Source organism: Trachurus japonicus, chromosome 24 (assembly GCF_045865225.1).
Source record: "Trachurus japonicus isolate A0001 chromosome 24, Traja_1.0".
Taxonomy (NCBI): Eukaryota; Metazoa; Chordata; class Actinopteri; order Carangiformes; family Carangidae; genus Trachurus; species Trachurus japonicus.
In genome coordinates, this window is record NC_140930.1 from 14670247 (window position 1) to 14693857 (window position 23611).

Below are 23611 nucleotides of genomic sequence, written 5' to 3' on the forward strand. Positions count from 1 at the left end.
AGTAAAACATCCTGTCTGTGCAGAGTTGCCGTGACCCGGATTCGAACCGGGGTTGCTGCGGCCACAACGCAGAGTACTAACCACTATACGATCACGGCGACTAGGTTTATGGACTGTTTGAAGACCCAGCATATTTACCAGCTCCTGACTTCTGTTTTGCCTCAAGGGCCTGTTCTTAGTGTTTCACAAACTCCAGTCATATCCTAAATATTAACTTCATGTGACTTTGTTGGCTTTCTGTGTCCACAACTATGCCACTTAGTTTTGGCTAGGTGTTTTGCTTTACATCATTAAGGGGTAGAGATTTCTAATTGGTTAAGTTATGGACAGACATGTGACCAGTTAAAGGCTTGACCGAGCTAGCCAGGAGTCGAACCTAGAATCTTCTGATCCGTAGTCAGACGCGTTATCCATTGCGCCACTAGCCCTCAGTGGACCATGTTGTTGGATCACCTGAGTTGTCACAGAATAGAGGGTCAACAGTTGTATATTATGCAGTGATGTCGAGGACGGCGGGAAGTAAAACATCCTGTCTGTGCAGAGTTGCCGTGACCCGGATTCGAACCGGGGTTGCTGCGGCCACAACGCAGAGTACTAACCACTATACGATCACGGCGACTAGGTTTATGGACTGTTTGAAGACCCAGCATATTTACCAGCTCCTGACTTCTGTTTTGCCTCAAGGGCCTGTTCTTAGTGTTTCACAAACTCCAGTCATATCCTAAATATTAACTTCATGTGACTTTGTTGGCTTTCTGTGTCCACAACTATGCCACTTAGTTTTGGCTAGGTGTTTTGCTTTACATCATTAAGGGGTAGAGATTTCTAATTGGTTAAGTTATGGACAGACATGTGACCAGTTAAAGGCTTGACCGAGCTAGCCAGGAGTCGAACCTAGAATCTTCTGATCCGTAGTCAGACGCGTTATCCATTGCGCCACTAGCCCTCAGTGGACCATGTTGTTGGATCACCTGAGTTGTCACAGAATAGAGGGTCAACAGTTGTATAGTGATGTCGAGGACGGCGGGAAGTAAAACATCCTGTCTGTGCAGAGTTGCCGTGACCCGGATTCGAACCGGGGTTGCTGCGGCCACAACGCAGAGTACTAACCACTATACGATCACGGCGACTAGGTTTATGGACTGTTTGAAGACCCAGCATATTTACCAGCTCCTGACTTCTGTTTTGCCTCAAGGGCCTGTTCTTAGTGTTTCACAAACTCCAGTCATATCCTAAATATTAACTTCATGTGACTTTGTTGGCTTTCTGTGTCCACAACTATGCCACTTAGTTTTGGCTAGGTGTTTTGCTTTACATCATTAAGGGGTAGAGATTTCTAATTGGTTAAGTTATGGACAGACATGTGACCAGTTAAAGGCTTGACCGAGCTAGCCAGGAGTCGAACCTAGAATCTTCTGATCCGTAGTCAGACGCGTTATCCATTGCGCCACTAGCCCTCAGTGGACCATGTTGTTGGATCACCTGAGTTGTCACAGAATAGAGGGTCAACAGTTGTATAGTGATGTCGAGGACGGCGGGAAGTAAAACATCCTGTCTGTGCAGAGTTGCCGTGACCCGGATTCGAACCGGGGTTGCTGCGGCCACAACGCAGAGTACTAACCACTATACGATCACGGCGACTAGGTTTATGGACTGTTTGAAGACCCAGCATATTTACCAGCTCCTGACTTCTGTTTTGCCTCAAGGGCCTGTTCTTAGTGTTTCACAAACTCCAGTCATATCCTAAATATTAACTTCATGTGACTTTGTTGGCTTTCTGTGTCCACAACTATGCCACTTAGTTTTGGCTAGGTGTTTTGCTTTATATCATTAAGGGGTAGAGATTTCTAATTGGTTAAGTTATGGACAGACATGTGACCAGTTAAAGGCTTGACCGAGCTAGCCAGGAGTCGAACCTAGAATCTTCTGATCCGTAGTCAGACGCGTTATCCATTGCGCCACTAGCCCTCAGTGGACCATGTTGTTGGATCACCTGAGTTGTCACAGAATAGAGGGTCAACAGTTGTATATTATGCAGTGATGTCGAGGACGGCGGGAAGTAAAACATCCTGTCTGTGCAGAGTTGCCGTGACCCGGATTCGAACCGGGGTTGCTGCGGCCACAACGCAGAGTACTAACCACTATACGATCACGGCGACTAGGTTTATGGACTGTTTGAAGACCCAGCATATTTACCAGCTCCTGACTTCTGTTTTGCCTCAAGGGCCTGTTCTTAGTGTTTCACAAACTCCAGTCATATCCTAAATATTAACTTCATGTGACTTTGTTGGCTTTCTGTGTCCACAACTATGCCACTTAGTTTTGGCTAGGTGTTTTGCTTTACATCATTAAGGGGTAGAGATTTCTAATTGGTTAAGTTATGGACAGACATGTGACCAGTTAAAGGCTTGACCGAGCTAGCCAGGAGTCGAACCTAGAATCTTCTGATCCGTAGTCAGACGCGTTATCCATTGCGCCACTAGCCCTCAGTGGACCATGTTGTTGGATCACCTGAGTTGTCACAGAATAGAGGGTCAACAGTTGTATATTATGCAGTGATGTCGAGGACGGCGGGAAGTAAAACATCCTGTCTGTGCAGAGTTGCCGTGACCCGGATTCGAACCGGGGTTGCTGCGGCCACAACGCAGAGTACTAACCACTATACGATCACGGCGACTAGGTTTATGGACTGTTTGAAGACCCAGCATATTTACCAGCTCCTGACTTCTGTTTTGCCTCAAGGGCCTGTTCTTAGTGTTTCACAAACTCCAGTCATATCCTAAATATTAACTTCATGTGACTTTGTTGGCTTTCTGTGTCCACAACTATGCCACTTAGTTTTGGCTAGGTGTTTTGCTTTACATCATTAAGGGGTAGAGATTTCTAATTGGTTAAGTTATGGACAGACATGTGACCAGTTAAAGGCTTGACCGAGCTAGCCAGGAGTCGAACCTAGAATCTTCTGATCCGTAGTCAGACGCGTTATCCATTGCGCCACTAGCCCTCAGTGGACCATGTTGTTGGATCACCTGAGTTGTCACAGAATAGAGGGTCAACAGTTGTATATTATGCAGTGATGTCGAGGACGGCGGGAAGTAAAACATCCTGTCTGTGCAGAGTTGCCGTGACCCGGATTCGAACCGGGGTTGCTGCGGCCACAACGCAGAGTACTAACCACTATACGATCACGGCGACTAGGTTTATGGACTGTTTGAAGACCCAGCATATTTACCAGCTCCTGACTTCTGTTTTGCCTCAAGGGCCTGTTCTTAGTGTTTCACAAACTCCAGTCATATCCTAAATATTAACTTCATGTGACTTTGTTGGCTTTCTGTGTCCACAACTATGCCACTTAGTTTTGGCTAGGTGTTTTGCTTTACATCATTAAGGGGTAGAGATTTCTAATTGGTTAAGTTATGGACAGACATGTGACCAGTTAAAGGCTTGACCGAGCTAGCCAGGAGTCGAACCTAGAATCTTCTGATCCGTAGTCAGACGCGTTATCCATTGCGCCACTAGCCCTCAGTGGACCATGTTGTTGGATCACCTGAGTTGTCACAGAATAGAGGGTCAACAGTTGTATATTATGCAGTGATGTCGAGGACGGCGGGAAGTAAAACATCCTGTCTGTGCAGAGTTGCCGTGACCCGGATTCGAACCGGGGTTGCTGCGGCCACAACGCAGAGTACTAACCACTATACGATCACGGCGACTAGGTTTATGGACTGTTTGAAGACCCAGCATATTTACCAGCTCCTGACTTCTGTTTTGCCTCAAGGGCCTGTTCTTAGTGTTTCACAAACTCCAGTCATATCCTAAATATTAACTTCATGTGACTTTGTTGGCTTTCTGTGTCCACAACTATGCCACTTAGTTTTGGCTAGGTGTTTTGCTTTACATCATTAAGGGGTAGAGATTTCTAATTGGTTAAGTTATGGACAGACATGTGACCAGTTAAAGGCTTGACCGAGCTAGCCAGGAGTCGAACCTAGAATCTTCTGATCCGTAGTCAGACGCGTTATCCATTGCGCCACTAGCCCGCAGTGGACCATGTTGTTGGATCACCTGAGTTGTCACAGAATAGAGGGTCAACAGTTGTATATTATGCAGTGATGTCGAGGACGGCGGGAAGTAAAACATCCTGTCTGTGCAGAGTTGCCGTGACCCGGATTCGAACCGGGGTTGCTGCGGCCACAACGCAGAGTACTAACCACTATACGATCACGGCGACTAGGTTTATGGACTGTTTGAAGACCCAGCATATTTACCAGCTCCTGACTTCTGTTTTGCCTCAAGGGCCTGTCCTTAGTGTTTCACAAACTCCAGTCATATCCTAAATATTAACTTCATGTGACTTTGTTGGCTTTCTGTGTCCACAACTATGCCACTTAGTTTTGGCTAGGTGTTTTGCTTTACATCATTAAGGGGTAGAGATTTCTAATTGGTTAAGTTATGGACAGACATGTGACCAGTTAAAGGCTTGACCGAGCTAGCCAGGAGTCGAACCTAGAATCTTCTGATCCGTAGTCAGACGCGTTATCCATTGCGCCACTAGCCCTCAGTGGACCATGTTGTTGGATCACCTGAGTTGTCACAGAATAGAGGGTCAACAGTTGTATAGTGATGTCGAGGACGGCGGGAAGTAAAACATCCTGTCTGTGCAGAGTTGCCGTGACCCGGATTCGAACCGGGGTTGCTGCGGCCACAACGCAGAGTACTAACCACTATACGATCACGGCGACTAGGTTTATGGACTGTTTGAAGACCCAGCATATTTACCAGCTCCTGACTTCTGTTTTGCCTCAAGGGCCTGTTCTTAGTGTTTCACAAACTCCAGTCATATCCTAAATATTAACTTCATGTGACTTTGTTGGCTTTCTGTGTCCACAACTATGCCACTTAGTTTTGGCTAGGTGTTTTGCTTTACATCATTAAGGGGTAGAGATTTCTAATTGGTTAAGTTATGGACAGACATGTGACCAGTTAAAGGCTTGACCGAGCTAGCCAGGAGTCGAACCTAGAATCTTCTGATCCGTAGTCAGACGCGTTATCCATTGCGCCACTAGCCCTCAGTGGACCATGTTGTTGGATCACCTGAGTTGTCACAGAATAGAGGGTCAACAGTTGTATATTATGCAGTGATGTCGAGGACGGCGGGAAGTAAAACATCCTGTCTGTGCAGAGTTGCCGTGACCCGGATTCGAACCGGGGTTGCTGCGGCCACAACGCAGAGTACTAACCACTATACGATCACGGCGACTAGGTTTATGGACTGTTTGAAGACCCAGCATATTTACCAGCTCCTGACTTCTGTTTTGCCTCAAGGGCCTGTTCTTAGTGTTTCACAAACTCCAGTCATATCCTAAATATTAACTTCATGTGACTTTGTTGGCTTTCTGTGTCCACAACTATGCCACTTAGTTTTGGCTAGGTGTTTTGCTTTACATCATTAAGGGGTAGAGATTTCTAATTGGTTAAGTTATGGACAGACATGTGACCAGTTAAAGGCTTGACCGAGCTAGCCAGGAGTCGAACCTAGAATCTTCTGATCCGTAGTCAGACGCGTTATCCATTGCGCCACTAGCCCTCAGTGGACCATGTTGTTGGATCACCTGAGTTGTCACAGAATAGAGGGTCAACAGTTGTATATTATGCAGTGATGTCGAGGACGGCGGGAAGTAAAACATCCTGTCTGTGCAGAGTTGCCGTGACCCGGATTCGAACCGGGGTTGCTGCGGCCACAACGCAGAGTACTAACCACTATACGATCACGGCGACTAGGTTTATGGACTGTTTGAAGACCCAGCATATTTACCAGCTCCTGACTTCTGTTTTGCCTCAAGGGCCTGTTCTTAGTGTTTCACAAACTCCAGTCATATCCTAAATATTAACTTCATGTGACTTTGTTGGCTTTCTGTGTCCACAACTATGCCACTTAGTTTTGGCTAGGTGTTTTGCTTTACATCATTAAGGGGTAGAGATTTCTAATTGGTTAAGTTATGGACAGACATGTGACCAATTAAAGGCTTGACCGAGCTAGCCAGGAGTCGAACCTAGAATCTTCTGATCCGTAGTCAGACGCGTTATCCATTGCGCCACTAGCCCTCAGTGGACCATGTTGTTGGATCACCTGAGTTGTCACAGAATAGAGGGTCAACAGTTGTATATTATGCAGTGATGTCGAGGACGGCGGGAAGTAAAACATCCTGTCTGTGCAGAGTTGCCGTGACCCGGATTCGAACCGGGGTTGCTGCGGCCACAACGCAGAGTACTAACCACTATACGATCACGGCGACTAGGTTTATGGACTGTTTGAAGACCCAGCATATTTACCAGCTCCTGACTTCTGTTTTGCCTCAAGGGCCTGTCCTTAGTGTTTCACAAACTCCAGTCATATCCTAAATATTAACTTCATGTGACTTTGTTGGCTTTCTGTGTCCACAACTATGCCACTTAGTTTTGGCTAGGTGTTTTGCTTTACATCATTAAGGGGTAGAGATTTCTAATTGGTTAAGTTATGGACAGACATGTGACCAGTTAAAGGCTTGACCGAGCTAGCCAGGAGTCGAACCTAGAATCTTCTGATCCGTAGTCAGACGCGTTATCCATTGCGCCACTAGCCCTCAGTGGACCATGTTGTTGGATCACCTGAGTTGTCACAGAATAGAGGGTCAACAGTTGTATAGTGATGTCGAGGACGGCGGGAAGTAAAACATCCTGTCTGTGCAGAGTTGCCGTGACCCGGATTCGAACCGGGGTTGCTGCGGCCACAACGCAGAGTACTAACCACTATACGATCACGGCGACTAGGTTTATGGACTGTTTGAAGACCCAGCATATTTACCAGCTCCTGACTTCTGTTTTGCCTCAAGGGCCTGTTCTTAGTGTTTCACAAACTCCAGTCATATCCTAAATATTAACTTCATGTGACTTTGTTGGCTTTCTGTGTCCACAACTATGCCACTTAGTTTTGGCTAGGTGTTTTGCTTTACATCATTAAGGGGTAGAGATTTCTAATTGGTTAAGTTATGGACAGACATGTGACCAGTTAAAGGCTTGACCGAGCTAGCCAGGAGTCGAACCTAGAATCTTCTGATCCGTAGTCAGACGCGTTATCCATTGCGCCACTAGCCCTCAGTGGACCATGTTGTTGGATCACCTGAGTTGTCACAGAATAGAGGGTCAACAGTTGTATAGTGATGTCGAGGACGGCGGGAAGTAAAACATCCTGTCTGTGCAGAGTTGCCGTGACCCGGATTCGAACCGGGGTTGCTGCGGCCACAACGCAGAGTACTAACCACTATACGATCACGGCGACTAGGTTTATGGACTGTTTGAAGACCCAGCATATTTACCAGCTCCTGACTTCTGTTTTGCCTCAAGGGCCTGTTCTTAGTGTTTCACAAACTCCAGTCATATCCTAAATATTAACTTCATGTGACTTTGTTGGCTTTCTGTGTCCACAACTATGCCACTTAGTTTTGGCTAGGTGTTTTGCTTTACATCATTAAGGGGTAGAGATTTCTAATTGGTTAAGTTATGGACAGACATGTGACCAGTTAAAGGCTTGACCGAGCTAGCCAGGAGTCGAACCTAGAATCTTCTGATCCGTAGTCAGACGCGTTATCCATTGCGCCACTAGCCCTCAGTGGACCATGTTGTTGGATCACCTGAGTTGTCACAGAATAGAGGGTCAACAGTTGTATATTATGCAGTGATGTCGAGGACGGCGGGAAGTAAAACATCCTGTCTGTGCAGAGTTGCCGTGACCCGGATTCGAACCGGGGTTGCTGCGGCCACAACGCAGAGTACTAACCACTATACGATCACGGCGACTAGGTTTATGGACTGTTTGAAGACCCAGCATATTTACCAGCTCCTGACTTCTGTTTTGCCTCAAGGGCCTGTTCTTAGTGTTTCACAAACTCCAGTCATATCCTAAATATTAACTTCATGTGACTTTGTTGGCTTTCTGTGTCCACAACTATGCCACTTAGTTTTGGCTAGGTGTTTTGCTTTACATCATTAAGGGGTAGAGATTTCTAATTGGTTAAGTTATGGACAGACATGTGACCAGTTAAAGGCTTGACCGAGCTAGCCAGGAGTCGAACCTAGAATCTTCTGATCCGTAGTCAGACGCGTTATCCATTGCGCCACTAGCCCTCAGTGGACCATGTTGTTGGATCACCTGAGTTGTCACAGAATAGAGGGTCAACAGTTGTATATTATGCAGTGATGTCGAGGACGGCGGGAAGTAAAACATCCTGTCTGTGCAGAGTTGCCGTGACCCGGATTCGAACCGGGGTTGCTGCGGCCACAACGCAGAGTACTAACCACTATACGATCACGGCGACTAGGTTTATGGACTGTTTGAAGACCCAGCATATTTACCAGCTCCTGACTTCTGTTTTGCCTCAAGGGCCTGTTCTTAGTGTTTCACAAACTCCAGTCATATCCTAAATATTAACTTCATGTGACTTTGTTGGCTTTCTGTGTCCACAACTATGCCACTTAGTTTTGGCTAGGTGTTTTGCTTTACATCATTAAGGGGTAGAGATTTCTAATTGGTTAAGTTATGGACAGACATGTGACCAGTTAAAGGCTTGACCGAGCTAGCCAGGAGTCGAACCTAGAATCTTCTGATCCGTAGTCAGACGCGTTATCCATTGCGCCACTAGCCCTCAGTGGACCATGTTGTTGGATCACCTGAGTTGTCACAGAATAGAGGGTCAACAGTTGTATATTATGCAGTGATGTCGAGGACGGCGGGAAGTAAAACATCCTGTCTGTGCAGAGTTGCCGTGACCCGGATTCGAACCGGGTTGCTGCGGCCACAACGCAGAGTACTAACCACTATACGATCACGGCGACTAGGTTTATGGACTGTTTGAAGACCCAGCATATTTACCAGCTCCTGACTTCTGTTTTGCCTCAAGGGCCTGTTCTTAGTGTTTCACAAACTCCAGTCATATCCTAAATATTAACTTCATGTGACTTTGTTGGCTTTCTGTGTCCACAACTATGCCACTTAGTTTTGGCTAGGTGTTTTGCTTTACATCATTAAGGGGTAGAGATTTCTAATTGGTTAAGTTATGGACAGACATGTGACCAGTTAAAGGCTTGACCGAGCTAGCCAGGAGTCGAACCTAGAATCTTCTGATCCGTAGTCAGACGCGTTATCCATTGCGCCACTAGCCCTCAGTGGACCATGTTGTTGGATCACCTGAGTTGTCACAGAATAGAGGGTCAACAGTTGTATATTATGCAGTGATGTCGAGGACGGCGGGAAGTAAAACATCCTGTCTGTGCAGAGTTGCCGTGACCCGGATTCGAACCGGGGTTGCTGCGGCCACAACGCAGAGTACTAACCACTATACGATCACGGCGACTAGGTTTATGGACTGTTTGAAGACCCAGCATATTTACCAGCTCCTGACTTCTGTTTTGCCTCAAGGGCCTGTCCTTAGTGTTTCACAAACTCCAGTCATATCCTAAATATTAACTTCATGTGACTTTGTTGGCTTTCTGTGTCCACAACTATGCCACTTAGTTTTGGCTAGGTGTTTTGCTTTACATCATTAAGGGGTAGAGATTTCTAATTGGTTAAGTTATGGACAGACATGTGACCAATTAAAGGCTTGACCGAGCTAGCCAGGAGTCGAACCTAGAATCTTCTGATCCGTAGTCAGACGCGTTATCCATTGCGCCACTAGCCCGCAGTGGATCATGTTGTTGGATCACCTGAGTTGTCACAGAATAGAGGGTCAACAGTTGTATATTATGCAGTGATGTCGAGGACGGCGGGAAGTAAAACATCCTGTCTGTGCAGAGTTGCCGTGACCCGGATTCGAACCGGGGTTGCTGCGGCCACAACGCAGAGTACTAACCACTATACGATCACGGCGACTAGGTTTATGGACTGTTTGAAGACCCAGCATATTTACCAGCTCCTGACTTCTGTTTTGCCTCAAGGGCCTGTCCTTAGTGTTTCACAAACTCCAGTCATATCCTAAATATTAACTTCATGTGACTTTGTTGGCTTTCTGTGTCCACAACTATGCCACTTAGTTTTGGCTAGGTGTTTTGCTTTACATCATTAAGGGGTAGAGATTTCTAATTGGTTAAGTTATGGACAGACATGTGACCAGTTAAAGGCTTGACCGAGCTAGCCAGGAGTCGAACCTAGAATCTTCTGATCCGTAGTCAGACGCGTTATCCATTGCGCCACTAGCCCTCAGTGGACCATGTTGTTGGATCACCTGAGTTGTCACAGAATAGAGGGTCAACAGTTGTATATTATGCAGTGATGTCGAGGACGGCGGGAAGTAAAACATCCTGTCTGTGCAGAGTTGCCGTGACCCGGATTCGAACCGGGGTTGCTGCGGCCACAACGCAGAGTACTAACCACTATACGATCACGGCGACTAGGTTTATGGACTGTTTGAAGACCCAGCATATTTACCAGCTCCTGACTTCTGTTTTGCCTCAAGGGCCTGTCCTTAGTGTTTCACAAACTCCAGTCATATCCTAAATATTAACTTCATGTGACTTTGTTGGCTTTCTGTGTCCACAACTATGCCACTTAGTTTTGGCTAGGTGTTTTGCTTTACATCATTAAGGGGTAGAGATTTCTAATTGGTTAAGTTATGGACAGACATGTGACCAGTTAAAGGCTTGACCGAGCTAGCCAGGAGTCGAACCTAGAATCTTCTGATCCGTAGTCAGACGCGTTATCCATTGCGCCACTAGCCCTCAGTGGACCATGTTGTTGGATCACCTGAGTTGTCACAGAATAGAGGGTCAACAGTTGTATATTATGCAGTGATGTCGAGGACGGCGGGAAGTAAAACATCCTGTCTGTGCAGAGTTGCCGTGACCCGGATTCGAACCGGGGTTGCTGCGGCCACAACGCAGAGTACTAACCACTATACGATCACGGCGACTAGGTTTATGGACTGTTTGAAGACCCAGCATATTTACCAGCTCCTGACTTCTGTTTTCCCTCGAGGGCCTGTCCTTAGTGTTTCACAAACTCCAGTCATATCCTAAATATTAACTTCATGTGACTTTGTTGGCTTTCTGTGTCCACAACTATGCCACTTAGTTTTGGCTAGGTGTTTTGCTTTACATCATTAAGGGGTAGAGATTTCTAATTGGTTAAGTTATGGACAGACATGTGACCAATTAAAGGCTTGACCGAGCTAGCCAGGAGTCGAACCTAGAATCTTCTGATCCGTAGTCAGACGCGTTATCCATTGCGCCACTAGCCCGCAGTGGATCATGTTGTTGGATCACCTGAGTTGTCACAGAATAGAGGGTCAACAGTTGTATAGTGATGTTGAGGACGGCGGTAAGTAAAACATCCTGTCTGTGCAGAGTTGCCGTGACCCGGATTCGAACCGGGGTTGCTGCGGCCACAACGCAGAGTACTAACCACTATACGATCACGGCGACTAGGTTTATGGACTGTTTGAAGACCCAGCATATTTACCAGCTCCTGACTTCTGTTTTCCCTCGAGGGCCTGTCCTTAGTGTTTCACAAACTCCAGTCATATCCTAAATATTAACTTCATGTGACTTTGTTGGCTTTCTGTGTCCACAACTATGCCACTTAGTTTTGGCTAGGTGTTTTGCTTTACATCATTAAGGGGTAGAGATTTCTAATTGGTTAAGTTATGGACAGACATGTGACCAATTAAAGGCTTGACCGAGCTAGCCAGGAGTCGAACCTAGAATCTTCTGATCCGTAGTCAGACGCGTTATCCATTGCGCCACTAGCCCTTAGTGGACCATGTTGTTGGATCACCTGAGTTGTCACAGAATAGAGGGTCAACAGTTGTATATTATGCAGTGATGTCGAGGACGGCGGGAAGTAAAACATCCTGTCTGTGCAGAGTTGCCGTGACCCGGATTCGAACCGGGGTTGCTGCGGCCACAACGCAGAGTACTAACCACTATACGATCACGGCGACTAGGTTTATGGACTGTTTGAAGACCCAGCATATTTACCAGCTCCTGACTTCTGTTTTGCCTCAAGGGCCTGTTCTTAGTGTTTCACAAACTCCAGTCATATCCTAAATATTAACTTCATGTGACTTTGTTGGCTTTCTGTGTCCACAACTATGCCACTTAGTTTTGGCTAGGTGTTTTGCTTTACATCATTAAGGGGTAGAGATTTCTAATTGGTTAAGTTATGGACAGACATGTGACCAGTTAAAGGCTTGACCGAGCTAGCCAGGAGTCGAACCTAGAATCTTCTGATCCGTAGTCAGACGCGTTATCCATTGCGCCACTAGCCCTCAGTGGACCATGTTGTTGGATCACCTGAGTTGTCACAGAATAGAGGGTCAACAGTTGTATATTATGCAGTGATGTCGAGGACGGCGGGAAGTAAAACATCCTGTCTGTGCAGAGTTGCCGTGACCCGGATTCGAACCGGGGTTGCTGCGGCCACAACGCAGAGTACTAACCACTATACGATCACGGCGACTAGGTTTATGGACTGTTTGAAGACCCAGCATATTTACCAGCTCCTGACTTCTGTTTTGCCTCAAGGGCCTGTTCTTAGTGTTTCACAAACTCCAGTCATATCCTAAATATTAACTTCATGTGACTTTGTTGGCTTTCTGTGTCCACAACTATGCCACTTAGTTTTGGCTAGGTGTTTTGCTTTACATCATTAAGGGGTAGAGATTTCTAATTGGTTAAGTTATGGACAGACATGTGACCAATTAAAGGCTTGACCGAGCTAGCCAGGAGTCGAACCTAGAATCTTCTGATCCGTAGTCAGACGCGTTATCCATTGCGCCACTAGCCCTCAGTGGACCATGTTGTTGGATCACCTGAGTTGTCACAGAATAGAGGGTCAACAGTTGTATAGTGATGTCGAGGACGGCGGGAAGTAAAACATCCTGTCTGTGCAGAGTTGCCGTGACCCGGATTCGAACCGGGGTTGCTGCGGCCACAACGCAGAGTACTAACCACTATACGATCACGGCGACTAGGTTTATGGACTGTTTGAAGACCCAGCATATTTACCAGCTCCTGACTTCTGTTTTGCCTCAAGGGCCTGTTCTTAGTGTTTCACAAACTCCAGTCATATCCTAAATATTAACTTCATGTGACTTTGTTGGCTTTCTGTGTCCACAACTATGCCACTTAGTTTTGGCTAGGTGTTTTGCTTTACATCATTAAGGGGTAGAGATTTCTAATTGGTTAAGTTATGGACAGACATGTGACCAATTAAAGGCTTGACCGAGCTAGCCAGGAGTCGAACCTAGAATCTTCTGATCCGTAGTCAGACGCGTTATCCATTGCGCCACTAGCCCTCAGTGGACCATGTTGTTGGATCACCTGAGTTGTCACAGAATAGAGGGTCAACAGTTGTATATTATGCAGTGATGTCGAGGACGGCGGGAAGTAAAACATCCTGTCTGTGCAGAGTTGCCGTGACCCGGATTCGAACCGGGGTTGCTGCGGCCACAACGCAGAGTACTAACCACTATACGATCACGGCGACTAGGTTTATGGACTGTTTGAAGACCCAGCATATTTACCAGCTCCTGACTTCTGTTTTGCCTCAAGGGCCTGTTCTTAGTGTTTCACAAACTCCAGTCATATCCTAAATATTAACTTCATGTGACTTTGTTGGCTTTCTGTGTCCACAACTATGCCACTTAGTTTTGGCTAGGTGTTTTGCTTTACATCATTAAGGGGTAGAGATTTCTAATTGGTTAAGTTATGGACAGACATGTGACCAGTTAAAGGCTTGACCGAGCTAGCCAGGAGTCGAACCTAGAATCTTCTGATCCGTAGTCAGACGCGTTATCCATTGCGCCACTAGCCCTCAGTGGACCATGTTGTTGGATCACCTGAGTTGTCACAGAATAGAGGGTCAACAGTTGTATATTATGCAGTGATGTCGAGGACGGCGGGAAGTAAAACATCCTGTCTGTGCAGAGTTGCCGTGACCCGGATTCGAACCGGGGTTGCTGCGGCCACAACGCAGAGTACTAACCACTATACGATCACGGCGACTAGGTTTATGGACTGTTTGAAGACCCAGCATATTTACCAGCTCCTGACTTCTGTTTTGCCTCAAGGGCCTGTTCTTAGTGTTTCACAAACTCCAGTCATATCCTAAATATTAACTTCATGTGACTTTGTTGGCTTTCTGTGTCCACAACTATGCCACTTAGTTTTGGCTAGGTGTTTTGCTTTACATCATTAAGGGGTAGAGATTTCTAATTGGTTAAGTTATGGACAGACATGTGACCAGTTAAAGGCTTGACCGAGCTAGCCAGGAGTCGAACCTAGAATCTTCTGATCCGTAGTCAGACGCGTTATCCATTGCGCCACTAGCCCTCAGTGGACCATGTTGTTGGATCACCTGAGTTGTCACAGAATAGAGGGTCAACAGTTGTATATTATGCAGTGATGTCGAGGACGGCGGGAAGTAAAACATCCTGTCTGTGCAGAGTTGCCGTGACCCGGATTCGAACCGGGGTTGCTGCGGCCACAACGCAGAGTACTAACCACTATACGATCACGGCGACTAGGTTTATGGACTGTTTGAAGACCCAGCATATTTACCAGCTCCTGACTTCTGTTTTGCCTCAAGGGCCTGTTCTTAGTGTTTCACAAACTCCAGTCATATCCTAAATATTAACTTCATGTGACTTTGTTGGCTTTCTGTGTCCACAACTATGCCACTTAGTTTTGGCTAGGTGTTTTGCTTTACATCATTAAGGGGTAGAGATTTCTAATTGGTTAAGTTATGGACAGACATGTGACCAGTTAAAGGCTTGACCGAGCTAGCCAGGAGTCGAACCTAGAATCTTCTGATCCGTAGTCAGACGCGTTATCCATTGCGCCACTAGCCCTCAGTGGACCATGTTGTTGGATCACCTGAGTTGTCACAGAATAGAGGGTCAACAGTTGTATATTATGCAGTGATGTCGAGGACGGCGGGAAGTAAAACATCCTGTCTGTGCAGAGTTGCCGTGACCCGGATTCGAACCGGGGTTGCTGCGGCCACAACGCAGAGTACTAACCACTATACGATCACGGCGACTAGGTTTATGGACTGTTTGAAGACCCAGCATATTTACCAGCTCCTGACTTCTGTTTTGCCTCGAGGGCCTGTCCTTAGTGTTTCACAAACTCCAGTCATATCCTAAATATTAACTTCATGTGACTTTGTTGGCTTTCTGTGTCCACAACTATGCCACTTAGTTTTGGCTAGGTGTTTTGCTTTACATCATTAAGGGGTAGAGATTTCTAATTGGTTAAGTTATGGACAGACATGTGACCAATTAAAGGCTTGACCGAGCTAGCCAGGAGTCGAACCTAGAATCTTCTGATCCGTAGTCAGACGCGTTATCCATTGCGCCACTAGCCCTCAGTGGACCATGTTGTTGGATCACCTGAGTTGTCACAGAATAGAGGGTCAACAGTTGTATAGTGATGTCGAGGACGGCGGGAAGTAAAACATCCTGTCTGTGCAGAGTTGCCGTGACCCGGATTCGAACCGGGGTTGCTGCGGCCACAACGCAGAGTACTAACCACTATACGATCACGGCGACTAGGTTTATGGACTGTTTGAAGACCCAGCATATTTACCAGCTCCTGACTTCTGTTTTCCCTCGAGGGCCTGTCCTTAGTGTTTCACAAACTCCAGTCATATCCTAAATATTAACTTCATGTGACTTTGTTGGCTTTCTGTGTCCACAACTATGCCACTTAGTTTTGGCTAGGTGTTTTGCTTTACATCATTAAGGGGTAGAGATTTCTAATTGGTTAAGTTATGGACAGACATGTGACCAATTAAAGGCTTGACCGAGCTAGCCAGGAGTCGAACCTAGAATCTTCTGATCCGTAGTCAGACGCGTTATCCATTGCGCCACTAGCCCGCAGTGGATCATGTTGTTGGATCACCTGAGTTGTCACAGAATAGAGGGTCAACAGTTGTATATTATGCAGTGATGTCGAGGACGGCGGGAAGTAAAACATCCTGTCTGTGCAGAGTTGCCGTGACCCGGATTCGAACCGGGGTTGCTGCGGCCACAACGCAGAGTACTAACCACTATACGATCACGGCGACTAGGTTTATGGACTGTTTGAAGACCCAGCATATTTACCAGCTCCTGACTTCTGTTTTGCCTCAAGGGCCTGTCCTTAGTGTTTCACAAACTCCAGTCATATCCTAAATATTAACTTCATGTGACTTTGTTGGCTTTCTGTGTCCACAACTATGCCACTTAGTTTTGGCTAGGTGTTTTGCTTTACATCATTAAGGGGTAGAGATTTCTAATTGGTTAAGTTATGGACAGACATGTGACCAGTTAAAGGCTTGACCGAGCTAGCCAGGAGTCAAACCTAGAATCTTCTGATCCGTAGTCAGACGCGTTATCCATTGCGCCACTAGCCCTCAGTGGACCATGTTGTTGGATCACCTGAGTTGTCACAGAATAGAGGGTCAACAGTTGTATATTATGCAGTGATGTCGAGGACGGCGGGAAGTAAAACATCCTGTCTGTGCAGAGTTGCCGTGACCCGGATTCGAACCGGGGTTGCTGCGGCCACAACGCAGAGTACTAACCACTATACGATCACGGCGACTAGGTTTATGGACTGTTTGAAGACCCAGCATATTTACCAGCTCCTGACTTCTGTTTTCCCTCGAGGGCCTGTCCTTAGTGTTTCACAAACTCCAGTCATATCCTAAATATTAACTTCATGTGACTTTGTTGGCTTTCTGTGTCCACAACTATGCCACTTAGTTTTGGCTAGGTGTTTTGCTTTACATCATTAAGGGGTAGAGATTTCTAATTGGTTAAGTTATGGACAGACATGTGACCAATTAAAGGCTTGACCGAGCTAGCCAGGAGTCGAACCTAGAATCTTCTGATCCGTAGTCAGACGCGTTATCCATTGCGCCACTAGCCCGCAGTGGATCATGTTGTTGGATCACCTGAGTTGTCACAGAATAGAGGGTCAACAGTTGTATAGTGATGTTGAGGACGGCGGTAAGTAAAACATCCTGTCTGTGCAGAGTTGCCGTGACCCGGATTCGAACCGGGGTTGCTGCGGCCACAACGCAGAGTACTAACCACTATACGATCACGGCGACTAGGTTTATGGACTGTTTGAAGACCCAGCATATTTACCAGCTCCTGACTTCTGTTTTCCCTCGAGGGCCTGTCCTTAGTGTTTCACAAACTCCAGTCATATCCTAAATATTAACTTCATGTGACTTTGTTGGCTTTCTGTGTCCACAACTATGCCACTTAGTTTTGGCTAGGTGTTTTGCTTTACATCATTAAGGGGTAGAGATTTCTAATTGGTTAAGTTATGGACAGACATGTGACCAATTAAAGGCTTGACCGAGCTAGCCAGGAGTCGAACCTAGAATCTTCTGATCCGTAGTCAGACGCGTTATCCATTGCGCCACTAGCCCTTAGTGGACCATGTTGTTGGATCACCTGAGTTGTCACAGAATAGAGGGTCAACAGTTGTATATTATGCAGTGATGTCGAGGACGGCGGGAAGTAAAACATCCTGTCTGTGCAGAGTTGCCGTGACCCGGATTCGAACCGGGGTTGCTGCGGCCACAACGCAGAGTACTAACCACTATACGATCACGGCGACTAGGTTTATGGACTGTTTGAAGACCCAGCATATTTACCAGCTCCTGACTTCTGTTTTCCCTCGAGGGCCTGTCCTTAGTGTTTCACAAACTCCAGTCATATCCTAAATATTAACTTCATGTGACTTTGTTGGCTTTCTGTGTCCACAACTATGCCACTTAGTTTTGGCTAGGTGTTTTGCTTTACATCATTAAGGGGTAGAGATTTCTAATTGGTTAAGTTATGGACAGACATGTGACCAGTTAAAGGCTTGACCGAGCTAGCCAGGAGTCGAACCTAGAATCTTCTGATCCGTAGTCAGACGCGTTATCCATTGCGCCACTAGCCCTCAGTGGACCATGTTGTCGGATCACCTGAGTTGTCACAGAATAGAGGGTCAACAGTTGTATATTATGCAGTGATGTCGAGGACGGCGGGAAGTAAAACATCCTGTCTGTGCAGAGTTGCCGTGACCCGGATTCGAACCGGGGTTGCTGCGGCCACAACGCAGAGTACTAACCACTATACGATCACGGCGACTAGGTTTATGGACTGTTTGAAGACCCAGCATATTTACCAGCTCCTGACTTCTGTTTTCCCTCGAGGGCCTGTCCTTAGTGTTTCACAAACTCCAGTCATATCCTAAATATTAACTTCATGTGACTTTGTTGGCTTTCTGTGTCCACAACTATGCCACTTAGTTTTGGCTAGGTGTTTTGCTTTACATCATTAAGGGGTAGAGATTTCTAATTGGTTAAGTTATGGACAGACATGTGACCAATTAAAGGCTTGACCGAGCTAGCCAGGAGTCGAACCTAGAATCTTCTGATCCGTAGTCAGACGCGTTATCCATTGCGCCACTAGCCCGCAGTGGATCATGTTGTTGGATCACCTGAGTTGTCACAGAATAGAGGGTCAACAGTTGTATAGTGATGTTGAGGACGGCGGTAAGTAAAACATCCTGTCTGTGCAGAGTTGCCGTGACCCGGATTCGAACCGGGGTTGCTGCGGCCACAACGCAGAGTACTAACCACTATACGATCACGGCGACTAGGTTTATGGACTGTTTGAAGACCCAGCATATTTACCAGCTCCTGACTTCTGTTTTCCCTCGAGGGCCTGTCCTTAGTGTTTCACAAACTCCAGTCATATCCTAAATATTAACTTCATGTGACTTTGTTGGCTTTCTGTGTCCACAACTATGCCACTTAGTTTTGGCTAGGTGTTTTTGCTTTACATCATTAAGGGGTAGAGATTTCTAATTGGTTAAGTTATGGACAGACATGTGACCAATTAAAGGCTTGACCGAGCTAGCCAGGAGTCGAACCTAGAATCTTCTGATCCGTAGTCAGACGCGTTATCCATTGCGCCACTAGCCCGCAGTGGACCATGTTGTTGGATCACCTGAGTTGTCACAGAATAGAGGGTCAACAGTTGTATATTATGCAGTGATGTCGAGGACGGCGGGAAGTAAAACATCCTGTCTGTGCAGAGTTGCCGTGACCCGGATTCGAACCGGGGTTGCTGCGGCCACAACGCAGAGTACTAACCACTATATGATCACGGCGACTAGGTTTATGGACTGTTTGAAGACCCAGCATATTTACCAGCTCCTGACTTCTGTTTTGCCTCAAGGGCCTGTCCTTAGTGTTTCACAAACTCCAGTCATATCCTAAATATTAACTTCATGTGACTTTGTTGGCTTTCTGTGTCCACAACTATGCCACTTAGTTTTGGCTAGGTGTTTTGCTTTACATCATTAAGGGGTAGAGATTTCTAATTGGTTAAGTTATGGACAGACATGTGACCAGTTAAAGGCTTGACCGAGCTAGCCAGGAGTCGAACCTAGAATCTTCTGATCCGTAGTCAGACGCGTTATCCATTGCGCCACTAGCCCTCAGTGGACCATGTTGTTGGATCACCTGAGTTGTCACAGAATAGAGGGTCAACAGTTGTATATTATGCAGTGATGTCGAGGACGGCGGGAAGTAAAACATCCTGTCTGTGCAGAGTTGCCGTGACCCGGATTCGAACCGGGGTTGCTGCGGCCACAACGCAGAGTACTAACCACTATACGATCACGGCGACTAGGTTTATGGACTGTTTGAAGACCCAGCATATTTACCAGCTCCTGACTTCTGTTTTCCTCGAGGGCCTGTCCTTAGTGTTTCACAAACTCCAGCCATATCCTAAATATTAACTTCATGTGACTTTGTTGGCTTTCTGTGTCCACAACTATGCCACTTAGTTTTGGCTAGGTGTTTTGCTTTACATCATTAAGGGGTAGAGATTTCTAATTGGTTAAGTTATGGACAGACATGTGACCAATTAAAGGCTTGACCGAGCTAGCCAGGAGTCGAACCTAGAATCTTCTGATCCGTAGTCAGACGCGTTATCCATTGCGCCACTAGCCCGCAGTGGATCATGTTGTTGGATCACCTGAGTTGTCACAGAATAGAGGGTCAACAGTTGTATAGTGATGTTGAGGACGGCGGTAAGTAAAACATCCTGTCTGTGCAGAGTTGCCGTGACCCGGATTCGAACCGGGGTTGCTGCGGCCACAACGCAGAGTACTAACCACTATACGATCACGGCGACTAGGTTTATGGACTGTTTGAAGACCCAGCATATTTACCAGCTCCTGACTTCTGTTTTCCCTCGAGGGCCTGTCCTTAGTGTTTCACAAACTCCAGTCATATCCTAAATATTAACTTCATGTGACTTTGTTGGCTTTCTGTGTCCACAACTATGCCACTTAGTTTTGGCTAGGTGTTTTGCTCTACATCATTAAGGGGTAGAGATTTCTAATTGGTTAAGTTATGGACAGACATGTGACCAATTAAAGGCTTGACCGAGCTAGCCAGGAGTCGAACCTAGAATCTTCTGATCCGTAGTCAGACGCGTTATCCATTGCGCCACTAGCCCTTAGTGGACCATGTTGTTGGATCACCTGAGTTGTCACAGAATAGAGGGTCAACAGTTGTATATTATGCAGTGATGTCGAGGACGGCGGGAAGTAAAACATCCTGTCTGTGCAGAGTTGCCGTGACCCGGATTCGAACCGGGGTTGCTGCGGCCACAACGCAGAGTACTAACCACTATACGATCACGGCGACTAGGTTTATGGACTGTTTGAAGACCCAGCATATTTACCAGCTCCTGACTTCTGTTTTCCCTCGAGGGCCTGTCCTTAGTGTTTCACAAACTCCAGTCATATCCTTAATATTAACTTCATGTGACTTTGTTGGCTTTCTGTGTCCACAACTATGCCACTTAGTTTTGGCTAGGTGTTTTGCTTTACATCATTAAGGGGTAGAGATTTCTAATTGGTTAAGTTATGGACAGACATGTGACCAATTAAAGGCTTGACCGAGCTAGCCAGGAGTCGAACCTAGAATCTTCTGATCCGTAGTCAGACGCGTTATCCATTGCGCCACTAGCCCGCAGTGGACCATGTTGTTGGATCACCTGAGTTGTCACAGAATAGAGGGTCAACAGTTGTATAGTGATGTCGAGGACGGCGGGAAGTAAAACATCCTGTCTGTGCAGAGTTGCCGTGACCCGGATTCGAACCGGGGTTGCTGCGGCCACAACGCAGAGTACTAACCACTATACGATCACGGCGACTAGGTTTATGGACTGTTTGAAGACCCAGCATATTTACCAGCTCCTGACTTCTGTTTTGCCTCAAGGGCCTGTCCTTAGTGTTTCACAAACTCCAGTCATATCCTTAATATTAACTTCATGTGACTTTGTTGGCTTTCTGTGTCCACAACTATGCCACTTAGTTTTGGCTAGGTGTTTTGCTTTACATCATTAAGGGGTAGAGATTTCTAATTGGTTAAGTTATGGACAGACATGTGACCAATTAAAGGCTTGACCGAGCTAGCCAGGAGTCGAACCTAGAATCTTCTGATCCGTAGTCAGACGCGTTATCCATTGCGCCACTAGCCCGCAGTGGACCATGTTGTTGGATCACCTGAGTTGTCACAGAATAGAGGGTCAACAGTTGTATAGTGATGTCGAGGACGGCGGGAAGTAAAACATCCTGTCTGTGCAGAGTTGCCGTGACCCGGATTCGAACCGGGGTTGCTGCGGCCACAACGCAGAGTACTAACCACTATACGATCACGGCGACTAGGTTTATGGACTGTTTGAAGACCCAGCATATTTACCAGCTCCTGACTTCTGTTTTGCCTCAAGGGCCTGTCCTTAGTGTTTCACAAACTCCAGTCATATCCTAAATATTAACTTCATGTGACTTTGTTGGCTTTCTGTGTCCACAACTATGCCACTTAGTTTTGGCTAGGTGTTTTGCTTTACATCATTAAGGGGTAGAGATTTCTAATTGGTTAAGTTATGGACAGACATGTGACCAATTAAAGGCTTGACCGAGCTAGCCAGGAGTCGAACCTAGAATCTTCTGATCCGTAGTCAGACGCGTTATCCATTGCGCCACTAGCCCGCAGTGGACCATGTTGTTGGATCACCTGAGTTGTCACAGAATAGAGGGTCAACAGTTGTATAGTGATGTCGAGGACGGCGGGAAGTAAAACATCCTGTCTGTGCAGAGTTGCCGTGACCCGGATTCGAACCGGGGTTGCTGCGGCCACAACGCAGAGTACTAACCACTATACGATCACGGCGACTAGGTTTATGGACTGTTTGAAGACCCAGCATATTTACCAGCTCCTGACTTCTGTTTTGCCTCAAGGGCCTGTTCTTAGTGTTTCACAAACTCCAGTCATATCCTAAATATTAACTTCATGTGACTTTGTTGGCTTTCTGTGTCCACAACTATGCCACTTAGTTTTGGCTAGGTGTTTTGCTTTACATCATTAAGGGGTAGAGATTTCTAATTGGTTAAGTTATGGACAGACATGTGACCAGTTAAAGGCTTGACCGAGCTAGCCAGGAGTCGAACCTAGAATCTTCTGATCCGTAGTCAGACGCGTTATCCATTGCGCCACTAGCCCTCAGTGGACCATGTTGTCGGATCACCTGAGTTGTCACAGAATAGAGGGTCAACAGTTGTATATTATGCAGTGATGTCGAGGACGGCGGGAAGTAAAACATCCTGTCTGTGCAGAGTTGCCGTGACCCGGATTCGAACCGGGGTTGCTGCGGCCACAACGCAGAGTACTAACCACTATACGATCACGGCGACTAGGTTTATGGACTGTTTGAAGACCCAGCATATTTACCAGCTCCTGACTTCTGTTTTGCCTCAAGGGCCTGTCCTTAGTGTTTCACAAACTCAGTCATATCCTAAATATTAACTTCATGTGACTTTGTTGGCTTTCTGTGTCCACAACTATGCCACTTAGTTTTGGCTAGGTGTTTTGCTTTACATCATTAAGGGTAGAGATTTCTAATTGGTTAAGTTATGGACAGACATGTGACCAGTTAAAGGCTTGACCGAGCTAGCCAGGAGTCGAACCTAGAATCTTCTGATCCGTAGTCAGACGCGTTATCCATTGCGCCACTAGCCCGCAGTGGACCATGTTGTTGGATCACCTGAGTTGTCACAGAATAGAGGGTCAACAGTTGTATAGTGATGTCGAGGACGGCGGGAAGTAAAACATCCTGTCTGTGCAGAGTTGCCGTGACCCGGATTCGAACCGGGGTTGCTGCGGCCACAACGCAGAGTACTAACCACTATACGATCACGGCGACTAGGTTTATGGACTGTTTGAAGACCCAGCATATTTACCAGCTCCTGACTTCTGTTTTGCCTCAAGGGCCTGTCCTTAGTGTTTCACAAACTCCAGTCATATCCTAAATATTAACTTCATGTGACTTTGTTGGCTTTCTGTGTCCACAACTATGCCACTTAGTTTTGGCTAGGTGTTTTGCTTTACATCATTAAGGGGTAGAGATTTCTAATTGGTTAAGTTATGGACAGACATGTGACCAGTTAAAGGCTTGACCGAGCTAGCCAGGAGTCGAACCTAGAATCTTCTGATCCGTAGTCAGACGCGTTA

General features: G+C 46.4%; 89 non-coding genes across 89 annotated transcripts; all 89 read right to left on the reverse strand.

The window, feature by feature from the left end:
- Positions 1–26: 26 nt before the first annotated feature.
- trnah-gug (transfer RNA histidin (anticodon GUG)) lies at positions 27–98 on the reverse strand. Its single transcript has one exon. It is a non-coding gene; the product is annotated as a tRNA-His (tRNA).
- Positions 99–355: 257 nt separating this feature from the next.
- trnar-acg (transfer RNA arginine (anticodon ACG)) lies at positions 356–428 on the reverse strand. Its single transcript has one exon. It is a non-coding gene; the product is annotated as a tRNA-Arg (tRNA).
- A 116-nt stretch (positions 429–544) lies between these two features.
- On the reverse strand, positions 545–616 carry trnah-gug (transfer RNA histidin (anticodon GUG)). The gene has a single exon. It is a non-coding gene; the product is annotated as a tRNA-His (tRNA).
- A 257-nt stretch (positions 617–873) lies between these two features.
- On the reverse strand, positions 874–946 carry trnar-acg (transfer RNA arginine (anticodon ACG)). The gene has a single exon. It is a non-coding gene; the product is annotated as a tRNA-Arg (tRNA).
- A 109-nt stretch (positions 947–1055) lies between these two features.
- trnah-gug (transfer RNA histidin (anticodon GUG)) lies at positions 1056–1127 on the reverse strand. The gene has a single exon. It is a non-coding gene; the product is annotated as a tRNA-His (tRNA).
- Positions 1128–1384: 257 nt separating this feature from the next.
- On the reverse strand, positions 1385–1457 carry trnar-acg (transfer RNA arginine (anticodon ACG)). The gene has a single exon. It is a non-coding gene; the product is annotated as a tRNA-Arg (tRNA).
- A 109-nt stretch (positions 1458–1566) lies between these two features.
- Positions 1567–1638, reverse strand: trnah-gug (transfer RNA histidin (anticodon GUG)). Its single transcript has one exon. It is a non-coding gene; the product is annotated as a tRNA-His (tRNA).
- Positions 1639–1895: 257 nt separating this feature from the next.
- trnar-acg (transfer RNA arginine (anticodon ACG)) lies at positions 1896–1968 on the reverse strand. Its single transcript has one exon. It is a non-coding gene; the product is annotated as a tRNA-Arg (tRNA).
- A 116-nt stretch (positions 1969–2084) lies between these two features.
- On the reverse strand, positions 2085–2156 carry trnah-gug (transfer RNA histidin (anticodon GUG)). Its single transcript has one exon. It is a non-coding gene; the product is annotated as a tRNA-His (tRNA).
- Positions 2157–2413: 257 nt separating this feature from the next.
- Positions 2414–2486, reverse strand: trnar-acg (transfer RNA arginine (anticodon ACG)). The gene has a single exon. It is a non-coding gene; the product is annotated as a tRNA-Arg (tRNA).
- A 116-nt stretch (positions 2487–2602) lies between these two features.
- Positions 2603–2674, reverse strand: trnah-gug (transfer RNA histidin (anticodon GUG)). The gene has a single exon. It is a non-coding gene; the product is annotated as a tRNA-His (tRNA).
- Positions 2675–2931: 257 nt separating this feature from the next.
- On the reverse strand, positions 2932–3004 carry trnar-acg (transfer RNA arginine (anticodon ACG)). The gene has a single exon. It is a non-coding gene; the product is annotated as a tRNA-Arg (tRNA).
- Positions 3005–3120: 116 nt separating this feature from the next.
- Positions 3121–3192, reverse strand: trnah-gug (transfer RNA histidin (anticodon GUG)). The gene has a single exon. It is a non-coding gene; the product is annotated as a tRNA-His (tRNA).
- A 257-nt stretch (positions 3193–3449) lies between these two features.
- Positions 3450–3522, reverse strand: trnar-acg (transfer RNA arginine (anticodon ACG)). The gene has a single exon. It is a non-coding gene; the product is annotated as a tRNA-Arg (tRNA).
- A 116-nt stretch (positions 3523–3638) lies between these two features.
- On the reverse strand, positions 3639–3710 carry trnah-gug (transfer RNA histidin (anticodon GUG)). The gene has a single exon. It is a non-coding gene; the product is annotated as a tRNA-His (tRNA).
- A 257-nt stretch (positions 3711–3967) lies between these two features.
- trnar-acg (transfer RNA arginine (anticodon ACG)) lies at positions 3968–4040 on the reverse strand. Its single transcript has one exon. It is a non-coding gene; the product is annotated as a tRNA-Arg (tRNA).
- Positions 4041–4156: 116 nt separating this feature from the next.
- On the reverse strand, positions 4157–4228 carry trnah-gug (transfer RNA histidin (anticodon GUG)). Its single transcript has one exon. It is a non-coding gene; the product is annotated as a tRNA-His (tRNA).
- Positions 4229–4485: 257 nt separating this feature from the next.
- trnar-acg (transfer RNA arginine (anticodon ACG)) lies at positions 4486–4558 on the reverse strand. The gene has a single exon. It is a non-coding gene; the product is annotated as a tRNA-Arg (tRNA).
- A 109-nt stretch (positions 4559–4667) lies between these two features.
- On the reverse strand, positions 4668–4739 carry trnah-gug (transfer RNA histidin (anticodon GUG)). Its single transcript has one exon. It is a non-coding gene; the product is annotated as a tRNA-His (tRNA).
- A 257-nt stretch (positions 4740–4996) lies between these two features.
- trnar-acg (transfer RNA arginine (anticodon ACG)) lies at positions 4997–5069 on the reverse strand. Its single transcript has one exon. It is a non-coding gene; the product is annotated as a tRNA-Arg (tRNA).
- Positions 5070–5185: 116 nt separating this feature from the next.
- trnah-gug (transfer RNA histidin (anticodon GUG)) lies at positions 5186–5257 on the reverse strand. The gene has a single exon. It is a non-coding gene; the product is annotated as a tRNA-His (tRNA).
- A 257-nt stretch (positions 5258–5514) lies between these two features.
- On the reverse strand, positions 5515–5587 carry trnar-acg (transfer RNA arginine (anticodon ACG)). The gene has a single exon. It is a non-coding gene; the product is annotated as a tRNA-Arg (tRNA).
- A 116-nt stretch (positions 5588–5703) lies between these two features.
- Positions 5704–5775, reverse strand: trnah-gug (transfer RNA histidin (anticodon GUG)). Its single transcript has one exon. It is a non-coding gene; the product is annotated as a tRNA-His (tRNA).
- A 257-nt stretch (positions 5776–6032) lies between these two features.
- On the reverse strand, positions 6033–6105 carry trnar-acg (transfer RNA arginine (anticodon ACG)). Its single transcript has one exon. It is a non-coding gene; the product is annotated as a tRNA-Arg (tRNA).
- A 116-nt stretch (positions 6106–6221) lies between these two features.
- trnah-gug (transfer RNA histidin (anticodon GUG)) lies at positions 6222–6293 on the reverse strand. The gene has a single exon. It is a non-coding gene; the product is annotated as a tRNA-His (tRNA).
- A 257-nt stretch (positions 6294–6550) lies between these two features.
- Positions 6551–6623, reverse strand: trnar-acg (transfer RNA arginine (anticodon ACG)). Its single transcript has one exon. It is a non-coding gene; the product is annotated as a tRNA-Arg (tRNA).
- Positions 6624–6732: 109 nt separating this feature from the next.
- Positions 6733–6804, reverse strand: trnah-gug (transfer RNA histidin (anticodon GUG)). The gene has a single exon. It is a non-coding gene; the product is annotated as a tRNA-His (tRNA).
- A 257-nt stretch (positions 6805–7061) lies between these two features.
- On the reverse strand, positions 7062–7134 carry trnar-acg (transfer RNA arginine (anticodon ACG)). The gene has a single exon. It is a non-coding gene; the product is annotated as a tRNA-Arg (tRNA).
- A 109-nt stretch (positions 7135–7243) lies between these two features.
- Positions 7244–7315, reverse strand: trnah-gug (transfer RNA histidin (anticodon GUG)). Its single transcript has one exon. It is a non-coding gene; the product is annotated as a tRNA-His (tRNA).
- A 257-nt stretch (positions 7316–7572) lies between these two features.
- trnar-acg (transfer RNA arginine (anticodon ACG)) lies at positions 7573–7645 on the reverse strand. Its single transcript has one exon. It is a non-coding gene; the product is annotated as a tRNA-Arg (tRNA).
- Positions 7646–7761: 116 nt separating this feature from the next.
- trnah-gug (transfer RNA histidin (anticodon GUG)) lies at positions 7762–7833 on the reverse strand. The gene has a single exon. It is a non-coding gene; the product is annotated as a tRNA-His (tRNA).
- A 257-nt stretch (positions 7834–8090) lies between these two features.
- On the reverse strand, positions 8091–8163 carry trnar-acg (transfer RNA arginine (anticodon ACG)). The gene has a single exon. It is a non-coding gene; the product is annotated as a tRNA-Arg (tRNA).
- Positions 8164–8279: 116 nt separating this feature from the next.
- On the reverse strand, positions 8280–8351 carry trnah-gug (transfer RNA histidin (anticodon GUG)). Its single transcript has one exon. It is a non-coding gene; the product is annotated as a tRNA-His (tRNA).
- Positions 8352–8608: 257 nt separating this feature from the next.
- Positions 8609–8681, reverse strand: trnar-acg (transfer RNA arginine (anticodon ACG)). Its single transcript has one exon. It is a non-coding gene; the product is annotated as a tRNA-Arg (tRNA).
- Positions 8682–9125: 444 nt separating this feature from the next.
- On the reverse strand, positions 9126–9198 carry trnar-acg (transfer RNA arginine (anticodon ACG)). The gene has a single exon. It is a non-coding gene; the product is annotated as a tRNA-Arg (tRNA).
- Positions 9199–9314: 116 nt separating this feature from the next.
- trnah-gug (transfer RNA histidin (anticodon GUG)) lies at positions 9315–9386 on the reverse strand. Its single transcript has one exon. It is a non-coding gene; the product is annotated as a tRNA-His (tRNA).
- A 257-nt stretch (positions 9387–9643) lies between these two features.
- Positions 9644–9716, reverse strand: trnar-acg (transfer RNA arginine (anticodon ACG)). Its single transcript has one exon. It is a non-coding gene; the product is annotated as a tRNA-Arg (tRNA).
- A 116-nt stretch (positions 9717–9832) lies between these two features.
- On the reverse strand, positions 9833–9904 carry trnah-gug (transfer RNA histidin (anticodon GUG)). Its single transcript has one exon. It is a non-coding gene; the product is annotated as a tRNA-His (tRNA).
- A 257-nt stretch (positions 9905–10161) lies between these two features.
- trnar-acg (transfer RNA arginine (anticodon ACG)) lies at positions 10162–10234 on the reverse strand. The gene has a single exon. It is a non-coding gene; the product is annotated as a tRNA-Arg (tRNA).
- A 116-nt stretch (positions 10235–10350) lies between these two features.
- trnah-gug (transfer RNA histidin (anticodon GUG)) lies at positions 10351–10422 on the reverse strand. The gene has a single exon. It is a non-coding gene; the product is annotated as a tRNA-His (tRNA).
- Positions 10423–10679: 257 nt separating this feature from the next.
- Positions 10680–10752, reverse strand: trnar-acg (transfer RNA arginine (anticodon ACG)). The gene has a single exon. It is a non-coding gene; the product is annotated as a tRNA-Arg (tRNA).
- A 116-nt stretch (positions 10753–10868) lies between these two features.
- trnah-gug (transfer RNA histidin (anticodon GUG)) lies at positions 10869–10940 on the reverse strand. The gene has a single exon. It is a non-coding gene; the product is annotated as a tRNA-His (tRNA).
- A 257-nt stretch (positions 10941–11197) lies between these two features.
- Positions 11198–11270, reverse strand: trnar-acg (transfer RNA arginine (anticodon ACG)). Its single transcript has one exon. It is a non-coding gene; the product is annotated as a tRNA-Arg (tRNA).
- Positions 11271–11379: 109 nt separating this feature from the next.
- On the reverse strand, positions 11380–11451 carry trnah-gug (transfer RNA histidin (anticodon GUG)). The gene has a single exon. It is a non-coding gene; the product is annotated as a tRNA-His (tRNA).
- Positions 11452–11708: 257 nt separating this feature from the next.
- trnar-acg (transfer RNA arginine (anticodon ACG)) lies at positions 11709–11781 on the reverse strand. The gene has a single exon. It is a non-coding gene; the product is annotated as a tRNA-Arg (tRNA).
- A 116-nt stretch (positions 11782–11897) lies between these two features.
- On the reverse strand, positions 11898–11969 carry trnah-gug (transfer RNA histidin (anticodon GUG)). Its single transcript has one exon. It is a non-coding gene; the product is annotated as a tRNA-His (tRNA).
- A 257-nt stretch (positions 11970–12226) lies between these two features.
- Positions 12227–12299, reverse strand: trnar-acg (transfer RNA arginine (anticodon ACG)). The gene has a single exon. It is a non-coding gene; the product is annotated as a tRNA-Arg (tRNA).
- A 116-nt stretch (positions 12300–12415) lies between these two features.
- trnah-gug (transfer RNA histidin (anticodon GUG)) lies at positions 12416–12487 on the reverse strand. Its single transcript has one exon. It is a non-coding gene; the product is annotated as a tRNA-His (tRNA).
- A 257-nt stretch (positions 12488–12744) lies between these two features.
- On the reverse strand, positions 12745–12817 carry trnar-acg (transfer RNA arginine (anticodon ACG)). Its single transcript has one exon. It is a non-coding gene; the product is annotated as a tRNA-Arg (tRNA).
- A 109-nt stretch (positions 12818–12926) lies between these two features.
- On the reverse strand, positions 12927–12998 carry trnah-gug (transfer RNA histidin (anticodon GUG)). The gene has a single exon. It is a non-coding gene; the product is annotated as a tRNA-His (tRNA).
- A 257-nt stretch (positions 12999–13255) lies between these two features.
- trnar-acg (transfer RNA arginine (anticodon ACG)) lies at positions 13256–13328 on the reverse strand. The gene has a single exon. It is a non-coding gene; the product is annotated as a tRNA-Arg (tRNA).
- Positions 13329–13444: 116 nt separating this feature from the next.
- trnah-gug (transfer RNA histidin (anticodon GUG)) lies at positions 13445–13516 on the reverse strand. The gene has a single exon. It is a non-coding gene; the product is annotated as a tRNA-His (tRNA).
- Positions 13517–13773: 257 nt separating this feature from the next.
- Positions 13774–13846, reverse strand: trnar-acg (transfer RNA arginine (anticodon ACG)). Its single transcript has one exon. It is a non-coding gene; the product is annotated as a tRNA-Arg (tRNA).
- Positions 13847–13962: 116 nt separating this feature from the next.
- Positions 13963–14034, reverse strand: trnah-gug (transfer RNA histidin (anticodon GUG)). The gene has a single exon. It is a non-coding gene; the product is annotated as a tRNA-His (tRNA).
- A 257-nt stretch (positions 14035–14291) lies between these two features.
- On the reverse strand, positions 14292–14364 carry trnar-acg (transfer RNA arginine (anticodon ACG)). The gene has a single exon. It is a non-coding gene; the product is annotated as a tRNA-Arg (tRNA).
- Positions 14365–14480: 116 nt separating this feature from the next.
- Positions 14481–14552, reverse strand: trnah-gug (transfer RNA histidin (anticodon GUG)). Its single transcript has one exon. It is a non-coding gene; the product is annotated as a tRNA-His (tRNA).
- Positions 14553–14809: 257 nt separating this feature from the next.
- trnar-acg (transfer RNA arginine (anticodon ACG)) lies at positions 14810–14882 on the reverse strand. The gene has a single exon. It is a non-coding gene; the product is annotated as a tRNA-Arg (tRNA).
- Positions 14883–14998: 116 nt separating this feature from the next.
- trnah-gug (transfer RNA histidin (anticodon GUG)) lies at positions 14999–15070 on the reverse strand. Its single transcript has one exon. It is a non-coding gene; the product is annotated as a tRNA-His (tRNA).
- Positions 15071–15327: 257 nt separating this feature from the next.
- Positions 15328–15400, reverse strand: trnar-acg (transfer RNA arginine (anticodon ACG)). Its single transcript has one exon. It is a non-coding gene; the product is annotated as a tRNA-Arg (tRNA).
- Positions 15401–15509: 109 nt separating this feature from the next.
- Positions 15510–15581, reverse strand: trnah-gug (transfer RNA histidin (anticodon GUG)). The gene has a single exon. It is a non-coding gene; the product is annotated as a tRNA-His (tRNA).
- A 257-nt stretch (positions 15582–15838) lies between these two features.
- Positions 15839–15911, reverse strand: trnar-acg (transfer RNA arginine (anticodon ACG)). The gene has a single exon. It is a non-coding gene; the product is annotated as a tRNA-Arg (tRNA).
- A 116-nt stretch (positions 15912–16027) lies between these two features.
- On the reverse strand, positions 16028–16099 carry trnah-gug (transfer RNA histidin (anticodon GUG)). The gene has a single exon. It is a non-coding gene; the product is annotated as a tRNA-His (tRNA).
- A 257-nt stretch (positions 16100–16356) lies between these two features.
- Positions 16357–16429, reverse strand: trnar-acg (transfer RNA arginine (anticodon ACG)). Its single transcript has one exon. It is a non-coding gene; the product is annotated as a tRNA-Arg (tRNA).
- Positions 16430–16545: 116 nt separating this feature from the next.
- trnah-gug (transfer RNA histidin (anticodon GUG)) lies at positions 16546–16617 on the reverse strand. The gene has a single exon. It is a non-coding gene; the product is annotated as a tRNA-His (tRNA).
- Positions 16618–16874: 257 nt separating this feature from the next.
- On the reverse strand, positions 16875–16947 carry trnar-acg (transfer RNA arginine (anticodon ACG)). Its single transcript has one exon. It is a non-coding gene; the product is annotated as a tRNA-Arg (tRNA).
- Positions 16948–17056: 109 nt separating this feature from the next.
- On the reverse strand, positions 17057–17128 carry trnah-gug (transfer RNA histidin (anticodon GUG)). Its single transcript has one exon. It is a non-coding gene; the product is annotated as a tRNA-His (tRNA).
- Positions 17129–17385: 257 nt separating this feature from the next.
- trnar-acg (transfer RNA arginine (anticodon ACG)) lies at positions 17386–17458 on the reverse strand. Its single transcript has one exon. It is a non-coding gene; the product is annotated as a tRNA-Arg (tRNA).
- Positions 17459–17574: 116 nt separating this feature from the next.
- On the reverse strand, positions 17575–17646 carry trnah-gug (transfer RNA histidin (anticodon GUG)). Its single transcript has one exon. It is a non-coding gene; the product is annotated as a tRNA-His (tRNA).
- A 257-nt stretch (positions 17647–17903) lies between these two features.
- Positions 17904–17976, reverse strand: trnar-acg (transfer RNA arginine (anticodon ACG)). Its single transcript has one exon. It is a non-coding gene; the product is annotated as a tRNA-Arg (tRNA).
- A 116-nt stretch (positions 17977–18092) lies between these two features.
- Positions 18093–18164, reverse strand: trnah-gug (transfer RNA histidin (anticodon GUG)). Its single transcript has one exon. It is a non-coding gene; the product is annotated as a tRNA-His (tRNA).
- A 257-nt stretch (positions 18165–18421) lies between these two features.
- Positions 18422–18494, reverse strand: trnar-acg (transfer RNA arginine (anticodon ACG)). Its single transcript has one exon. It is a non-coding gene; the product is annotated as a tRNA-Arg (tRNA).
- Positions 18495–18603: 109 nt separating this feature from the next.
- Positions 18604–18675, reverse strand: trnah-gug (transfer RNA histidin (anticodon GUG)). Its single transcript has one exon. It is a non-coding gene; the product is annotated as a tRNA-His (tRNA).
- Positions 18676–18933: 258 nt separating this feature from the next.
- trnar-acg (transfer RNA arginine (anticodon ACG)) lies at positions 18934–19006 on the reverse strand. Its single transcript has one exon. It is a non-coding gene; the product is annotated as a tRNA-Arg (tRNA).
- Positions 19007–19451: 445 nt separating this feature from the next.
- trnar-acg (transfer RNA arginine (anticodon ACG)) lies at positions 19452–19524 on the reverse strand. Its single transcript has one exon. It is a non-coding gene; the product is annotated as a tRNA-Arg (tRNA).
- Positions 19525–19640: 116 nt separating this feature from the next.
- trnah-gug (transfer RNA histidin (anticodon GUG)) lies at positions 19641–19712 on the reverse strand. Its single transcript has one exon. It is a non-coding gene; the product is annotated as a tRNA-His (tRNA).
- Positions 19713–19968: 256 nt separating this feature from the next.
- trnar-acg (transfer RNA arginine (anticodon ACG)) lies at positions 19969–20041 on the reverse strand. Its single transcript has one exon. It is a non-coding gene; the product is annotated as a tRNA-Arg (tRNA).
- A 109-nt stretch (positions 20042–20150) lies between these two features.
- Positions 20151–20222, reverse strand: trnah-gug (transfer RNA histidin (anticodon GUG)). Its single transcript has one exon. It is a non-coding gene; the product is annotated as a tRNA-His (tRNA).
- A 257-nt stretch (positions 20223–20479) lies between these two features.
- trnar-acg (transfer RNA arginine (anticodon ACG)) lies at positions 20480–20552 on the reverse strand. The gene has a single exon. It is a non-coding gene; the product is annotated as a tRNA-Arg (tRNA).
- Positions 20553–20668: 116 nt separating this feature from the next.
- trnah-gug (transfer RNA histidin (anticodon GUG)) lies at positions 20669–20740 on the reverse strand. The gene has a single exon. It is a non-coding gene; the product is annotated as a tRNA-His (tRNA).
- A 257-nt stretch (positions 20741–20997) lies between these two features.
- Positions 20998–21070, reverse strand: trnar-acg (transfer RNA arginine (anticodon ACG)). The gene has a single exon. It is a non-coding gene; the product is annotated as a tRNA-Arg (tRNA).
- A 109-nt stretch (positions 21071–21179) lies between these two features.
- Positions 21180–21251, reverse strand: trnah-gug (transfer RNA histidin (anticodon GUG)). Its single transcript has one exon. It is a non-coding gene; the product is annotated as a tRNA-His (tRNA).
- Positions 21252–21508: 257 nt separating this feature from the next.
- On the reverse strand, positions 21509–21581 carry trnar-acg (transfer RNA arginine (anticodon ACG)). The gene has a single exon. It is a non-coding gene; the product is annotated as a tRNA-Arg (tRNA).
- A 109-nt stretch (positions 21582–21690) lies between these two features.
- Positions 21691–21762, reverse strand: trnah-gug (transfer RNA histidin (anticodon GUG)). Its single transcript has one exon. It is a non-coding gene; the product is annotated as a tRNA-His (tRNA).
- A 257-nt stretch (positions 21763–22019) lies between these two features.
- trnar-acg (transfer RNA arginine (anticodon ACG)) lies at positions 22020–22092 on the reverse strand. The gene has a single exon. It is a non-coding gene; the product is annotated as a tRNA-Arg (tRNA).
- Positions 22093–22201: 109 nt separating this feature from the next.
- trnah-gug (transfer RNA histidin (anticodon GUG)) lies at positions 22202–22273 on the reverse strand. Its single transcript has one exon. It is a non-coding gene; the product is annotated as a tRNA-His (tRNA).
- Positions 22274–22530: 257 nt separating this feature from the next.
- trnar-acg (transfer RNA arginine (anticodon ACG)) lies at positions 22531–22603 on the reverse strand. The gene has a single exon. It is a non-coding gene; the product is annotated as a tRNA-Arg (tRNA).
- A 116-nt stretch (positions 22604–22719) lies between these two features.
- On the reverse strand, positions 22720–22791 carry trnah-gug (transfer RNA histidin (anticodon GUG)). Its single transcript has one exon. It is a non-coding gene; the product is annotated as a tRNA-His (tRNA).
- Positions 22792–23046: 255 nt separating this feature from the next.
- Positions 23047–23119, reverse strand: trnar-acg (transfer RNA arginine (anticodon ACG)). The gene has a single exon. It is a non-coding gene; the product is annotated as a tRNA-Arg (tRNA).
- A 109-nt stretch (positions 23120–23228) lies between these two features.
- Positions 23229–23300, reverse strand: trnah-gug (transfer RNA histidin (anticodon GUG)). Its single transcript has one exon. It is a non-coding gene; the product is annotated as a tRNA-His (tRNA).
- Positions 23301–23611: the final 311 nt, after the last annotated feature.